Source organism: Pyrus communis, chromosome 5 (assembly GCF_041283825.1).
Source record: "Pyrus communis isolate YQ-2024b chromosome 5, ASM4128382v1, whole genome shotgun sequence".
NCBI classification, from domain to species: Eukaryota; Viridiplantae; Streptophyta; class Magnoliopsida; order Rosales; family Rosaceae; genus Pyrus; species Pyrus communis.
This window is the reverse complement of record NC_142569.1, coordinates 27,123,427-27,140,219: the sequence shown is the minus strand read 5'-3', so window position 1 is coordinate 27,140,219 and position 16,793 is coordinate 27,123,427. Positions and strand designations below refer to the sequence as shown.

General features: G+C 37.3%; 1 pseudogene; it reads left to right on the top strand.

Moving 5' to 3' along the window:
- The first annotated feature begins 726 nt into the window (after positions 1–726).
- Positions 727–14,604, top strand: LOC137724987 (UPF0496 protein At4g34320 pseudogene; annotated as a pseudogene).
- Positions 14,605–16,793: the final 2,189 nt, after the last annotated feature.

Sequence of the window (16,793 nt, the reverse complement as noted above, 5' to 3'; positions counted from 1 at the left end):
TGCAGCCATGATGAGCTCTAAATAAATGTGTGCATACCAATGCAATACAACCCATTCAATCACATAATACTCACCTGCAGCTTACCTGAGTCTCTGCAACATCACACAATACAATTCACAAGTGTAACAATGTAATATTTAAAATGTAACTTATTTACGACATGGCAAGAAAAGCATAGTTCCATATAAAAACATTTTTGAAAACTGTATATAAATATATATATATATATATATATATATATATATATAAAAAACAAATGCCCACTCACTAATAAGTAGCAGGTTCGTAGCCCCCTAGCTTCTCTTGTCCATGCTCGTCCTCGGGGTACGTCTCGCCTATATGCGATACAAGTATTTTTAAGTTAATAAATTAGCACATAAACAAAGCCTAGGATTAATTCCTCATACGTTGCTCAAATGAAGTGTTTGAATATACCAACATGATCTACTCGACAACACGAACACCCCCATATAACGGTGTTACCTGATACTGTTAGAATATTCCATCAACTTTGAAGAAATATTCTTCTTCTTCTTCGGTGGACCACGCTAGTCTCTGCTATCCACCGCCGCCGGCAGCCATCTGATTCGCCGGTTTCTGAAAAATTTTCAAAGCTTAATATCTACTTCATTTCTCAACCAAAATCAATAAAATTTATATGGATTTGAAGGTATTGAAGAGTAGAACACATTCGTACCTATTAGGAGTTCAAAATCCAATGAAAAATGGTCAGAAAATTCCTTGGAAAATCCGGCCAATTCTGCAACTTTCCAAACTCGTCTATACCGATGTTCGCTTCACTCCAAAACTACTCCAAAGTGTTAAGGAAGTTGCGTGGATACCTTTCCAAGCCTTAAAATCTCGAAACCAAACCGAGATCATGATGCGAGATTTATACGCGCACAAATTAAACCCTCTTTTTGTCAAATTGTAGTATAAGTATAAGTAGGGATCGTTCTGGACCGGGGATTAGGAGGGATTGCAAATCTCTTGGAAATTGACTCAAAAACGTAAAATAACAATATGAATGTATTTCTAACTAATCTAACACTTTAAAATAAATGGGGGATTGGTTTTGGATGAATTTAAACTAAAACAGAAACTTGGAATTAAAACAGATTCTAAAAACGAAATTAATGAAATAGAATGATGAACAACTAGTTAGAGGGTTCCTTATCCACACATGAACATAAGCATATAAATTGACTCCCAGTTATAACTTCAACAAACGATGAATGACAATGCTCCAAGTTAATTAGGTTCGCTTAAACTAACTTTCAGATTTCCCTAGATTCATTGGATTGAATGGGATACGCATTACAACCAAATTATTCCTAATCAAAGTCCCTAACCATGGAATACGCATGATAGAGACATTCAACAAAGATCATTAAGTTCAATGGAAATCATAAACATCAACTAGGCATTCATAACTATGGAAAACGCATGTTAATCCAGCCTAGGGTTTACTAAACACAATCGTGACTAGCGATCTTTACTACTCATGAATATAAGTTCATAACGATTAGGTGAAATTCCCTTATATCCTAGCATCAAGTTTAGACATGCAAATTAAGTGTCGACCCTCAACCCACATACATAAACAAGTTCTTAATCAAAACAGAAAAGTAACCCACATCTAAAGTTCATGAATTCATAACTGGAGTAAATCAAATTATAACCAACATATGTCCATGGCTTCAAATTCGCCTCTAACTAAAAAGAAATTAGTTTCACATGTTTAACATAATTGAATAACAAGTTAAATTAAACATGAAAACAGAAACAAGAAAAGAAAGAACAAATGGATGGAAAGTTAGCTACGGGGTTCATCTCCACATATGTTATACTTGCATAATAAAACGATTTCCAATTGCATTTCAATAAATCATTAATTCTCAACGCCCCGGGTTAATTAGGTCCGCTTAAATTAACCGTCAAGTTTTCCTTAAGTTAATGAATTGGATGGGTTAGCGCAACGCAATTCACAACATTCTCCAAAAGTCCTTTACGTGAAAAGCACAATAAAGATACAATCAAAGATCATTAAGCATAATGAAAACTATAAGTGTTGACGAGGCATTCGTTACTATGGAATACGCATGAAACTTATGCCAAGAATTCGTTTGACGCGATTGTTTATAAGCAACCTCCACTACTTGTGAATATAAGTTCGTAACTATTAGGTGAAACTCACTTATATTCTAGCGTCATATTCATTCAAACGGTTAAACAAATTGAATCCACAACTTATGAAACGCAATTAGAATTAATCAAATCAAAATGCAAGCATAAACATATATTTCGAATCACCCCCTAGCTAAAGGGGGTTTAGTTTATTATAACTTTGAAATCAAAGAAATACCTAAACATTCCAACAACTCAAACTTGAATTGTATGAACGTTTAGGCACTCTTCTCTTCCATTCCTCATACGTACAAACAAAGAGAATTGAATTTAAACATTGAAATCAAAGAAACACCTAAACATTCCAACAACTCAAACTTGAATTGTATGAACGTTTAGGCCCTCTTCTCTTCCTCTTTATTGTAGCATAAGGTCTAAGGATAGTTGGTTTGGGGGAATGGAAGTGTGGAATGGAGTGAGGAGTGATGGAAATGGAAAGATGGTTTTTGGATTCTAAGGGAGACTCACGGCTAAGAGAGAAAGGGATGTGTTTGTGGTGTGTTGTGTATGAAATGAGATGTCCATGAATGAATGAATGCAAGGGTATTTATAGGAGTAGTGGAGGGAACATATGGCTATGTCATTTGTAGGTGAAGTAGGTGGATGTTGTAGGTGAAGTAGGTGGATGTTGTAGGTGAGTAGGTGGATGTTGTAGGTGAAGTAGGTGGATGTTGTAGGTGAAGTAGGTGGATGTTGTAGGTGATTATGAGTGATAAGTGATAAGTGTATGATATGTTAAGTGATAAGTGAATGATTATGATAAGTGATAAATGAATGTATGATATGATAAGTGGTGAATGATATGTGGTGAATGATAAGTGGTAGTGTTTAAGTATTTAAAATAGGGAACAAAGCCCTTCCTTGCATGGCAAGGAAGGGAGACACAAGGAAACACACGACAATGTCCTAAGGTTGCTAGGAATGTTGTTTTTGTGTTCTAAAATGCGTAGGAGTTTTCAATGATGCTCAAACATGAGGTCTTTTTAGGATTTAACTTTCCTACTTCAAGTCTTCAATTTCGTCCAAACTTTGGCTCCATGGATAAGCTATCCAATCCATGCCCAAAAATGCTCCAAATAGCCTCAAAATGCACTTTCTTGCTCCCTAAGCCCTTAGAACCTGAAAACACACAAAAGAAGCATAAAGAACTAAAATAACTAAAGAAACATAACGTAAATGTACGAGAACAAGCCATTTAAGTCGCATGAATATGCTCCTATCAAATACCCCCACACTTATCTTTTGCTAGTCCTCGAGCAAAACAAAACAACAAAAGAACACGAAACTAGACAAAACGAACAAAACACAACCTACACCTTCCAACAATCGTCTAATGGATTTCCAATGCACATGACAAGTTAAAAATCATTAGTCCCATAGATTTTTGTCATCTTCACACTTAAGTACATTCTTACTCATAGTCACCACATATTATTTCACAAATAAGCATTTAAAACCATGTTTTGAATGTAGTAACATGCCTTAGAGAATTTGCTCAAATCCTTACAAGATATGCACTCGTTTTTCACACAGATTTTCTGACTACACACCCTAAACTAGTTATATGTGAGAAGATTGATGTAAACATAAAAACGAACACTCACATATATGTATTTCAAAGGAAGCAATTTCTGGAGTTAATAAGCATGTTTAGATATGATCTCATGAATGGAATGCTACTACTTAGATGCGAGAACCAGTGACACCATATGCTCATACCAAGTTCAAACTCCACAATTGAAATACATAACACTTAAGATTGAAGTCACGGGTTATAATGGGGCTTGGGGTGTTTGGATAACAAAGAAGGAGTACGGAAAACAAAGGTTCTTTAAGCAATAGTGAGCAAAGTAATGAATTAGACATTTAGAATTCCCTTTAGAACGCAAAAATCAACTTTGAACACCCAAGGGGGAATCACACAAAACTTAGGGCCATATTCAACTTTTTTGGATCCTTTCTTCAACCATCAACGCTTGTGAGTTCATCCTTACTTATTTTCACTCCTTTTTTTTTTTTTTTTTTTTTTTGAATCTCAAAACATATATATAAACTTAAGAACAAACTTTCACTCCCCCACACTCATTTTCTTGCATAATGTAACTCAAAAGGAATTCATTTTCCGTCATGCTTACTATGCTTCAAGAACAAGGGTACAGATGGTCCTAATCTAGGCTAGGTAAGGGGTGATGTGGTTAGCAAAGAAAATAGGCTAAACGAGGCTCAACGGGGTTAAGACTTACAATATATACGAAATATAGGAAGTAAGGCTATTTGGCTATGATGGCAACTACACAACTTCATCTTGATATATGTTATGCAATTCAATGTCATGCTTTGAATGAAACGGATATAAGTTCTAGCATTTAGTTCTATCATGATACAATTGCATTCTAAGTAGCAACCGAGCAAGGAATAATGAGATCATGCAACAACTTAAGAAAACAAAGAATCACAGAAAATAACTCTCCAAAGAAGGTAATGGCTCGAGTCTCACAGGGTTGTAGCGTTTGTTTGAGTTCCTTCCTTCAAGCATGTTACAAAAACGAATTTTTCTTTTATGATTGCATGTGAAGTCATATATTATAACCATAACCAAGCATATACCAAGAGTAAATCAAACTTTTCTCTATGTTTATAACTCTTTTTAACAGTCATGCAATTTACAAACCAAATCCTTATCATTGTGTTGGAAGGTACCCTAAGACACAAACACACAAAAACGACTCAAAACACTCTTTTTAGGTTTTTCAAAACATGTTTTTCAAATTTTTATGTGATTTTCGGATTTATAAAACAAAACATACTAAAACACTCTAAAACATCTTAAAAACACCTTAAAACAGCAAGGAACAACATTTGAAGTTATGGGTGATAAAATCCCACGAATTTGCATCAAAATACTTAGTTACCCCCCCACACTTAAATCAAACATTGTCCTCAATGTTTTAAGCATAGATTCACACAAAACATAAGTAAACACACAAAAAACAACTAAACATACTAAACATGGCAAAATGTAATTAACAAAGAGAAGAGTTTAGGGACGCAAATCTGGTTATGGAGTGTAAATTCCCTCTTCTCCTTGGTGATTGCATTGAGGCTTGATCTTGATGATTCCACAGGCTTACTCTCGAACTGGTTGCCTCCCATCGTTGATTTTCCTTTGTGCTACTCTTGAACTGGGCAGCAGGATTCTTTTGGTCTCCCCCGGAGGTCTGAGCTTTCCCCTTTTATCTGTTTCTTTGTTCAATCTTTGCAGGAGTGGTCCCTTCTCTGGAAGTGTATCAACCGTTGAAGATGACTACTCGAGAGCAACGCTAGGTAAGCAATCAGGAATAAATTCCAGGCAGTCGGATCCAAATCGGAAGACTGACTCCAAGTGCCGGCTGATTGCTTCTTTTACTTTGCCATGCGAGTAAGAACAAGGACAAAGAAAAAGACAGGGAAAGAGCATGATATGAGATACTTTTGCTTTTGACCTTGATGATATGAGATACCTTTGCTTTTGAAGAAGCGGTGAATGAATCAGCACATGTATTTGTTGTGCTGTTTCCTCCTGGGTCATCTGTACTCCAGGCATCTGGTATCATCTTTGGGGAAGAAGAAAGAATTGAGTATTTCGAAAGGCTTTGCTAGGAGTGCGCCCTCAGAGGTGAGGGAAAGTTGGGCATTTTCTTCAGGTTTGCCCTGCCATAAAAGACGAAGGTCGACATATATAGAGATAATATCAAGTGGTGGTACTTTTTACCCTTGTCGACAAATGTCTCTTCGATATCTGAACGACGCCTCTTCGATTTCTGAGCAGGCGCCCCTTCGATTTCTGAACGACACCCCTTTGCTTTCTGAACGACACGTAGTAGTGCGGATGCGGCTCCTTTTGACAAAGCTGCACACGTCTTCTGAAAAGCAGAGAAAGCGTCGCCGAAATTTACGCTTGTCGGCAAAAATGTAGCTGCGATGATGACCTCCACGTGAACTTTTGACAAAGTTGAACGCGTTTTCTGAAAAGCAGAGAAAACGTCGCCGAACTTTCACCGGAAATTCCGGCGTTTTGAATCGGTGGACGCGTCGCCTTGGCTTTTTTATTGAGCTATCGATCACCACAACAAACACACTCTGAAGATTTCCCATTCTTGAAAATCGACTCCGGCCCTTTGAAATTTAACTCCATCCCTTCTCTTTGAACACTTTTGAAAAATGGCAAACCCATCGAACCTTAGCTTGGAATTGAGCCTTAGCAGTGATACGGGCGCGCCGCGTCAAGGTAACGTATGGCGCCCTTCTTTCTTATCTTCTAACGGTCCTCTTACAGGTGAAGACTCTGTGATGCAGGACGCCACAACAGCTACAATAGTAGCTAGGAACCTCCTCACTCCAAAAGATAGTAGGCTGCTGTCAGGACGGTCCGATGAGTTGGCCGTTCAAGAGTCCCTCGCACTTAGTGTTCAGCGTGCGAGTTCTGTGTCCAACATGGGCCAACGCCTGCTTGCCCGCTCCCGTCAGGTGGAATCATTGATGGCGGAGGTGGAAAGTCTTAAGCAAGAGATCAAACTGCTTAAGTACGAGAATAGAAGTTTGCATGTGCTTGCAAACAACTATTCGACAGGCATGAAGAGGAAGCTTGATGAGCTGCAAGAATCCAATGGTCGCATGCAAAGTGACCGTCAAAGGCTTGCGGCTTACTTCCAGAGGCACATTTTTCCTGGCTCGTCCAGCGTTTGGCCAAGTATTGAGGCCTCGAATGCTCTATCTCCGATGCCTCCTGCTCCGATGCCTTCCGCTCCGATGCCTCCCGCTTCTATGCCTTCCGCATCTATGCCTTCCGCTTCTAGAGTTTTGCCCAGTAGTGGGGCTTCAAGCAAACAACCTCTGTGAAGGCTCCATCTTTCTCCATGTTTAGTATCTCTTTTTTTTTTTTTTTTTTTTTTTTTTTTTTTTTTTTTTTTTACATAAATAAAATCAAACGGCATGGAATTGGTCCTTGAATGGAAGGTGATACTTGAAGTGAACCGGCATTGGTTCAAATTCTAAAGTGGGTGCCTGGATCATTAACAACATATTAGTATAAAAGAAAATTGAAATTCGGGGATGTGGCTTACCTGTGTGCTCCGACATAAACTCAAGAATAAACACCACTCCCTGGAAAGTTTCAGGGATATTGGACTTGGCCAGATTGCATGTGAGTATTGGTCCTTGTCTTGTGTCATAAAATTCAATTTCTTTGGGGTTGTTTGCCTCAAGTATATCCTCTTCTAGACATTCCCCAGTCACATCTTGCTCTTGATTCTTTGGAAAGGATTCGAAGATGCCTTTCTCACCCTCTTCTTCCTTGGATTGCATAATCCTGCAAGGAATAGGGACATTCAGTGGAACGGGGTTAGAAATAATTAACTTTGGAACAACCTTACCTGAATTGGATGGCGTAGGAGCGATAGGTGCCTGCGGCAAAGGTGTTTCCACCCTTGCCATAGGTTGCGTGTGTTCCTCTTCCTCAATTAGCAGCTCCTCATCCACTTCTTGCTCTTGAATTTGTTTCATGAACTCCATAATCTGCCCAATTTGCTCCTCCAATTTACCCAACTTCTTGTCTTGATTTTGTTCGTCCTTGGTTTGAGTTTGGACTTCCTGCGTCAAAGTAGTAAGTAATTGAAAAATCGTATCATTATCGCTTGAATTACTTACATTGCTTTGGGCAGGTTGTGGTGGATGCATAGACGTTGAATAGAACTCCTCATAAGGCTGCCAATATCCTTCTTGTTGAATATGTTGAGGTTCCCACCATATAGAGTTTGAATGATCACTCCAATCGGAATTGTAAGTATTGGAAAACACGTCGTTCCTTGATTGATTATGATCAAATGTACCAACTCTTTGCGTTTGGTACTCTTCCATAAGCTGTGACAAAAGAGAAGCACTATCAAGTGCCATGTCTTGCGTCTAAAATAAAACTAAAAATATATACACACAAACGAAAATAAAACAATCCAAGAGCGCCAAAATTTGATGCGAGATTTATACGCGCACAAATTAAACCCTCTTTTTGTCAAATTGTAGTATAAGTATAAGTAGGGATCGTTCTGGACCGGGGATTAGGAGGGATTGCAAATCTCTTGGAAATTGACTCAAAAACGTAAAATAACAATATGAATGTATTTCTAACTAGTCTAACACTTTAAAATAAACGGGGGATTGGTTTTGGATGAATTTAAACTAAAACAGAAACTTGGAATTAAAACAGATTCTAAAAACGAAATTAATGAAATAGAATGATGAACAACTAGTTAGAGGGTTCCTTATCCACACATGAACATAAGCATATAAATTGACTCCCAGTTATGACTTCAACAAACGATGAATGACAATGCTCCAAGTTAATTAGGTTCGCTTAAACTAACTTTCAGATTTCCCTAGATTCATTGGATTGAATGGGATACGCATTACAACCAAATTATTCCTAATCAAAGTCCCTAACCATGGAATACGCATGATAGAGACATTCAACAAAGATCATTAAGTTCAATGGAAATCATAAACATCAACTAGGCATTCATAACTATGGAAAACGCATGTTAATCCAGCCTAGGGTTTACTAAACACAATCGTGACTAGCGATCTTTACTACTCATGAATATAAGTTCATAACGATTAGGTGAAATTCCCTTATATCCTAGCATCAAGTTTAGACATGCAAATTAAGTGTCGACCCTCAACCCACATACATAAACAAGTTCTTAATCAAAACAGAAAAGTAACCCACATCTAAAGTTCATGAATTCATAACTGGAGTAAATCAAATTATAACCAACATATGTCCATGGCTTCAAATTCGCCTCTAACTAAAAAGAAATTAGTTTCACATGTTTAACATAATTGAATAACAAGTTAAATTAAACATGAAAACAGAAACAAGAAAAGAAACAAATGGATGGAAAGTGAGCTACGGGGTTCATCTCCACATATGTTATACTTGCATAATAAAACGATTTCCAATTGCATTTCAATAAATCATTAATTCTCAACGCCCCGGGTTAATTAGGTCCGCTTAAATTAACCGTCAAGTTTTCCTTAAGTTAATGAATTGGATGGGTTAGCGCAACGCAATTCACAACATTCTCCAAAAGTCCTTTACGTGAAAAGCACAATAAAGATACAATCAAAGATCATTAAGCATAATGAAAACTATAAGTGTTGACGAGGCATTCGTTACTATGGAATACGCATGAAACTTATGCCAAGAATTCGTTTGACGCGATTGTTTATAAGCAACCTCCACTACTTGTGAATATAAGTTCGTAACTATTAGGTGAAACTCACTTATATTCTAGCGTCATATTCATTCAAACGGTTAAACAAATTGAATCCACAACTTATGAAATGCAATTAGAATTAATCAAATCAAAATGCAAGCATAAACATATATTTCGAATCACCCCCTAGCTAAAGGGGGTTTAGTTTATTATAACTTTGAAATCAAAGAAATACCTAAACATTCCAACAACTCAAACTTGAATTGTATGAACGTTTAGGCACTCTTCTCTTCCATTCCTCATACGTACAAACAAAGAGAATTGAATTTAAACATTGAAATCAAAGAAACACCTAAACATTCCAACAACTCAAACTTGAATTGTATGAACGTTTAGGCCCTCTTCTCTTCCTCTTTATTGTAGCATAAGGTCTAAGGATAGTTGGTTTGGGGGAATGGAAGTGTGGAATGGAGTGAGGAGTGATGGAAATGGAAAGATGGTTTTTGGATTCTAAGGGAGACTCACGGCTAAGAGAGAAAGGGATGTGTTTGTGGTGTGTTGTGTATGAAATGAGATGTCCATGAATGAATGAATGCAAGGGTATTTATAGGAGTAGTGGAGGGAACATATGGCTATGTCATTTGTAGGTGAAGTAGGTGGATGTTGTAGGTGAAGTAGGTGGATGTTGTACGTGAGTAGGTGGATGTTGTAGGTGAAGTAGGTGGATGTTGTAGGTGATTATGAGTGATAAGTGATAAGTGTATGATATGTTAAGTGATAAGTGAATGATTATGATAAGTGATAAATGAATGTATGATATGATAAGTGGTGAATGATATGTGGTGAATGATAAGTGGTAGTGTTTAAGTATTTAAAATAGGGAACAAAGCCCTTCCTTGCATGGCAAGGAAGGGAGACACAAGGAAACACACGACAATGTCCTAAGGTTGCTAGGAATGTTGTTTTTGTGTTCTAAAATGCGTAGGAGTTTTCAATGATGCTCAAACATGAGGTCTTTTTAGGATTTAACTTTCCTACTTCAAGTCTTCAATTTCGTCCAAACTTTGGCTCCATGGATAAGCTATCCAATCCATGCCCAAAAATGCTCCAAATAGCCTCAAAATGCACTTTCTTGCTCCCTAAGCCCTTAGAACCTGAAAACACACAAAAGAAGCATAAAGAACTAAAATAACTAAAGAAACATAACGTAAATATACGAGAACAAGCCATTTAAGTCGCATGAATATGCTCCTATCATATCACGTCAGAGCAATTTGGCTCCTCGTCGGAGCTCATGAGTCGACGGTCAAAACTCACCAAAAAATGTTCGTGAGTTTGTGAGGAGTGTGATGGTAGTCTTTGTAGGTTCGATCTGTGCTATTTTGGTGTGGTTTGTGCGTTTGGGGTGTCTCGGGTGTAGAAGGAAGAAGAAATGAGAAAAGTTGAGAAAGAGAGAGAAAGTGTACGTGTATGTGATTGGCTAGAATCAGAAAATAATATTTCTGATTGGGCTACCGTGAGACAGATATAGAGTTCCAATTGGCCCAAAGAAAGATAAAAGCCCAAAATCTGATTGGTTTAGAGGTAATATGAGCTAATATAATTGGTTCATGATTTACTCGTTTACATATTCAATTAATCGTAACTTTTTCGTTACGAATCCGATTCGGCCCTAACTCGCGCCGACGCGCTCATGACGTCGACTATGATTTAATTACGACTGCGAGGAAATAATTTAAAACTACATAAGTACATCCACATCACTTTACACACTAGGGGAGAAAATATATATAATAATTTGGGATGGATCGTCACACTTGATGTGAAATAATTTTTTTTATGTATTTAGCGATTTATATATACATACATATATATATATACATATATATATATATATATATATATATATATCACTGTGGTGGAGGGCCATTTAGCCCACCTGCACTTTCCCTTCATCATGATGAGTATTTTTTCCTTTCCAGCTATAAATGGATGCATGATGAGTATTTTGAATGTATAGTGGCTTTTTTAGATTACTATACTATTATTAGGGGAGGGGAGGGAGAATTGAAAACTATTAAAATAATTTAGAATAGGAGGCCAAAACACATAAGTAAGAATTCAACACCATATCTACTAGGATATTGGATCACATGCGTGAATGTATAGAGTGTTAATATCATCATTCTCTTCATTAACATTTCTTCTGTGGGTTAAAGTTATACTCATTGAAAGCAAATTTCCTAAAAAATATTATCAACTCTGATGATATAAAACTTTAGCTTTTGTCTTCCGACAGTTCATTTCTTCTTTATTCTATTCATTCATTTTTCTACATCACATAAGTTCAAATCTTACTCTCCTTTACTAGATGGAAAAAAAGGAAAATTTTGACAAGGCATTCTTCTGAAATACAATATGGAAATTTTGAGAAAGGATAACAATTTTGTTCCAAAAATATTATGGGTTTTTGCTTTTAGTTCTTCATTCATTCATATCTAGTATTTGATGTTTATCCGAACCTTCAACCCATAAACTGAAATAACAAAAAGGAAAAGTAGATAAACATGACAGTAATTTGAAATATGTAAACCAAAATGTTATTATAAATTTCTTTCAAGACAAAAGAAACGATTGAAAGTGAGATTCGAAATCCCAACTTATTCAATTGGGAAGTTGAGAACTTTTAGATTAGAAATCCCAACTTATTCAATTGGGAAGTTGAGAGAATTTAATGGATCTATAAATCTACGAATTTTTATAGAGTTTAATTGATTTGTAGCGATTCATATAAAATTTTGATTTAATTCCTTCAAAATCTCATGAGAAAAAAATGAGATTTGGGGATGCTCAAAATAGGTTAATAACTACGAAATCTCTTAAATTCCCTCTAATTCCTCAACTTTTTCAAATTTTTTAAAATCAATTTCTAATTAAATACACCTAAATTGTTGTAAGATTCTTAAAAATTTTAAAACACTTGGTTTTAAGTGACTAAAAAGTTTATTTTCAGTTTGAAGGTATTTTAGTAATTCTGTAAACAGTACAAACCCAGCTCAAAATCTTGAACTTTTTCTTTGGTCCAAGAGGAAGAGACCGTCGTTCTTCTCCTCAGATTTGTAGCGCTTGACTTGTTCTGCACTGTTTTGGCTTGCCATAAGAAAAGTAGACCAAAAAGCCAAAGCCTTTGGTCTGAAGCTTCTTCTGTCACCCCCAACCTTTCAACAAATTCAGGGTCAGGCGGTAACCGTTGTTCTGCGCGTTAAAACTGTAAACTCAGCCACAAACACAAAAAACCCTCACAGACATTGGTTTTTGGAGAGAGAAAGTTAAAGATAAATGCAGCCTAATAGTGTTTCTTAGAGAGAGAAGCGACATTGCTTCCCGCATTTTCCATGCCTATTTCACTCGTTTCTCCCTCATGCGTGCAAGTTATTCCCAAAATCTTAAATCTCAAAAACCCAAGACCCATATTTTCTTTCCCATTAAAATCTCCGCTTTCTCTTTAAACTTCCTCATTCATCTCTCACACACCATTATTTTCCCTTTATTTGATCATATTTTATCGATTTGCTTTATTTGTTCTCGGTTGCTCTTGTTTATTGAGGTCGGTTGGAAAAATCACTCAAGGTTTACTGCTTTAATGCTTTTACACACTGATTTGTGGAGGTGAAGTCTTTCAAGGTTGATTTTTATGTATAAAAGGTTTAAATTCATTGGATTTGGCCAAGTGGGTTCGGTTTAGGATCTGCAATTCCTTAATGTTTTTGCATAAATCTGGGGCTGGAGATTGATTTGGGGAAGATTTTCATGGTTTTTGGTTTCTGGGTTTTGCTTGTTTAGATCTAGATTGAAGCCGTGGAAACCATGTGAGCAAGAAGAGCGCTGAAACATCATCCTCTGCAACCAATCTTCATACAAATTTGCAGTACACAACTGATCAATTGAGTTCTTATGAGGCAGCTTGCAAGCTCGATGCAGACTCGCAGCCCTTCGACATGAATCTCCAAACCCGAACCAATCATGTCATCAGCATAATCGCGGCTGGAGTCGAAGTCCAAGCCCTCTCGTTCGATTCGCTGAAGGAGGTGACAGGATGCCTGTTGGAGATGAATCAGGAAGTTGTGAAAGTTATCTTGGAGTGCAAGCAAGACATGGAAAAATCAGGAGTTGTTCGAGCTCATGGATGAGTATTTTGAGAACAGCTTGCAGACTTTGGATTTCTGTACTGCGTTGGAGAAGTGCTTGAAGCGAGCTCGCGATAGCCAGTTGCTTATTCTCTTTGCGCTTCAGCGATTCGAGGAAGAAACCAAAATGGGAGGCGGTCAATACACGAGGACTTTGGAGGAGTCGAAGAATTTCAAGGCGATAGGTGATCCCTTTACTGAAGAGTTCTTTCAGATATTTCAATCTATTTATAAGCAGCAAATACTAATGCTTGAGAAGTTGCAAATGCGAAAGAACAAACTCGATAAGAAGCTCAAATGTATTAATGCTTGGAGGAAGGTCACGGGTATGACATTTGTTGCTACATTTGCTGCTGTGTTGATTTGTTCTGTTGTGGCGGCAGCCATGGCTGCTCGGCCGGTTGCAGCAGCTCTAGCTGCGGCTAGTTCTATCCCGGTAGGCTTAATGGGAAATTGGATTGACTCTTTGTGGCAAAACTATGAAAATGCTTTGAGGGGTTAAAAGGAAGTGATTAGTTCAATGCAAGTAGGAACTTATGTTGCCATTAAGGACTTGGACAACATTCGGGTTCTCATTGATCGATTGGAAATTGATATCGAGTCCCTCTTGCGCAATGCAAGCTTTGCCATTGACGAAGAAGCTGTGAAAGTTGCAATAGAGGAGATTAAGAAGAAGTTGGGAGTATTTATGAAGAATGTAGAGGATTGGGAACCCAAGCTGATATCTGCAGCCGCGACATTCGAAGAGCAAGGACTGTGGTTCTGCAGAGGATCATCAAACATTCCAACAACTGAAAATCGAGGACCCTCATATAACCAGTTTCTGTTTTGATGTTTCGAGAAATTTCGAATTTGTGTAACTTTCTTTTTGTTTTTTTTTCCGCTTTCATCGTATTCGTTCATTCTTTAGATTGTAACTTGAATCCAAACAACTGGATTGGTATACATAAGAAATAATGCAAGATTATATAGCATTTTACCTCCTGTCTCAATTTTAGGCAAGAAATTGACTTCAAATAGTTCCGATTTAATGACAACATTTTGTCTTCAACCTCCTAATTGATTGCTAAATTTGATGAAATATTTCGGTCCATAACTTTGTGATCTCATGGATTTTCGGAATGTCGTGCCGAACATATTTGAAGATATTGGAGTAAGAAGTCTCTTTTCATTTGGATTGCCATATACGCATCTTTCTTCTGTTTAAAGCATGCTTAATTGTTACAAGTTGAGAGTTGAAACTTGCAAGTTCCAAGAGGAGCAAGGTTATAGTCTCTCTCTCTATGGTTGGTTTCCAAGTTCACGACCAAGTCAACTGTATGCGGTTCTCTTGTATCCATGTCTTTTTTCCAATAACGAGGAAAAACCCTTATGATTCATTTAATCTCGTACAAAAACTCAAAAAATCATATGTATCTGGTAAATTTAGGTTTTTTTTTGCATTTGTTATGGTTAAGTTTACAGCTCGTCTCGTGCTCACTTTTTCCCACCAAGCCAATTGTATGGCTTTGTATGCATGAGTTTCTGGTGAAGTTATTTCTTAATTGCAAATTGATCGTAATCATTTATGTGATTAGAGTAGTGACCATCTCATTGTCGCTTGCCTCCGTACATTTTGGTAGAATATTCAATCTTGTAGTTCCGAAGAAAATATAGAGATGACCAAGAATAGAATTAAACCCAAAAAATAGTCCTTGTCCGTAGGAATCTAGGACGAGATTCACAAAAAAAAAAAAAAAAAAAAAAAAAAAAATCTTCATGTTCAAAGATAGCATCAAACTCGTTCATACTGAAAACGAGAACATCTCACAATCTAAAGGTCCTCAACCTAATAATTTAACTAGGGTGACAAGCCTCCAACAACATTGTGAAACTTTGGTACCTGCGTGTGTCCAAACGCAGACATGATCTCCCCTTTCTGTCATCTGGTTATGTATTGAATCTCTCCATACTCTCTCAATAATTCAAGCACCCTCCTCACTTTCGTAACTATGGGGGCATAAGCTGACATGTCCCCTAACGCATTCCTCATCGTAATCTTGTTTTACGACATCTTTGACAAGCTCCCTAAGTTGAAATCTGCAAAAGCAAACAGATCCACAGTTTCTGTGAACAAGATCAAGGCGGAACCAATCAACTACTTGCTCTCAAACTATTTGGTTCAACTTTCAGGAATCTATCGGCAAGCAAGACTTGTAGTTTGGGTGAAATCACCGTAAAATAATACCTTGCATTCAACCTAAAGGAGAACCAGAGAAACAAAACATGAGATCTTTCATCTAGATAGTCTGTAAAATTAAACCATAAATTGATAAATTGATAAATAATAGGTGACTTGTAACACAAGAAAGCTATAACTCAAGTTACACTTCGTGTATTGTAACTACAAACTCGAGAGGTATTCTATATGTGAAATACGTAACTACTAATTTCATGTGGTCGAATAATGTTCCATTTTTCATGTGAAATATGTAACTACTAATTTGGACGTGTACATGGGTAGATCTATAGTATGGCAAGCGAGGGTAGCTAACCACTAAGACCCTAAAAATCTCTCTACCAGATCGGATTTTACCCACCCAAAAGCTGGTCAAGGCAGGGCAAAGATTGACTTTTCCATAATTTTAAGTTCCCAAAACATAAATTGAAATTAAAAATAAAATTAAAAATAAAAAAAAAAAGTGAAGAAGGCAACTTTGAAGTACATTTCGTAAGAGGACTTTTGGTGAAGAAGAAGACCTATCTAGTTTATTTTCCTTGAGTCGAACGGTGTTGTTACGATCTGTTCTTAAGTTTAATGTAAAATCGTTCCTATTATGGTAAATGACCAAAACGTCCATACCAACCCATCTTATTATTGGGTCAGGCCCAATAATGACATTTCCATTCAATCCCGCCCAACCCCAAAAGCATGCATTCGGTCCACTTTCTTATTTTCTTTGCTTTTTAATTTTATCTTAATCCACTTAACGCTCACTTTGAGCAAGTCCAGAAGGGCCTTTAGCCCGATGGACCGTGGATTGCACAGGAGCAAATCGTTGGGGCGATCAACTCCAGCCCATACGGGCTTCAGCACAGGAGGGGGCCCGAGCGACAAACCCGGCACAAATCGGTGGCCCGAGAGCCCGAGGTCGAGGTGATGCAACGCTGACGTCAGGGTGACATCAG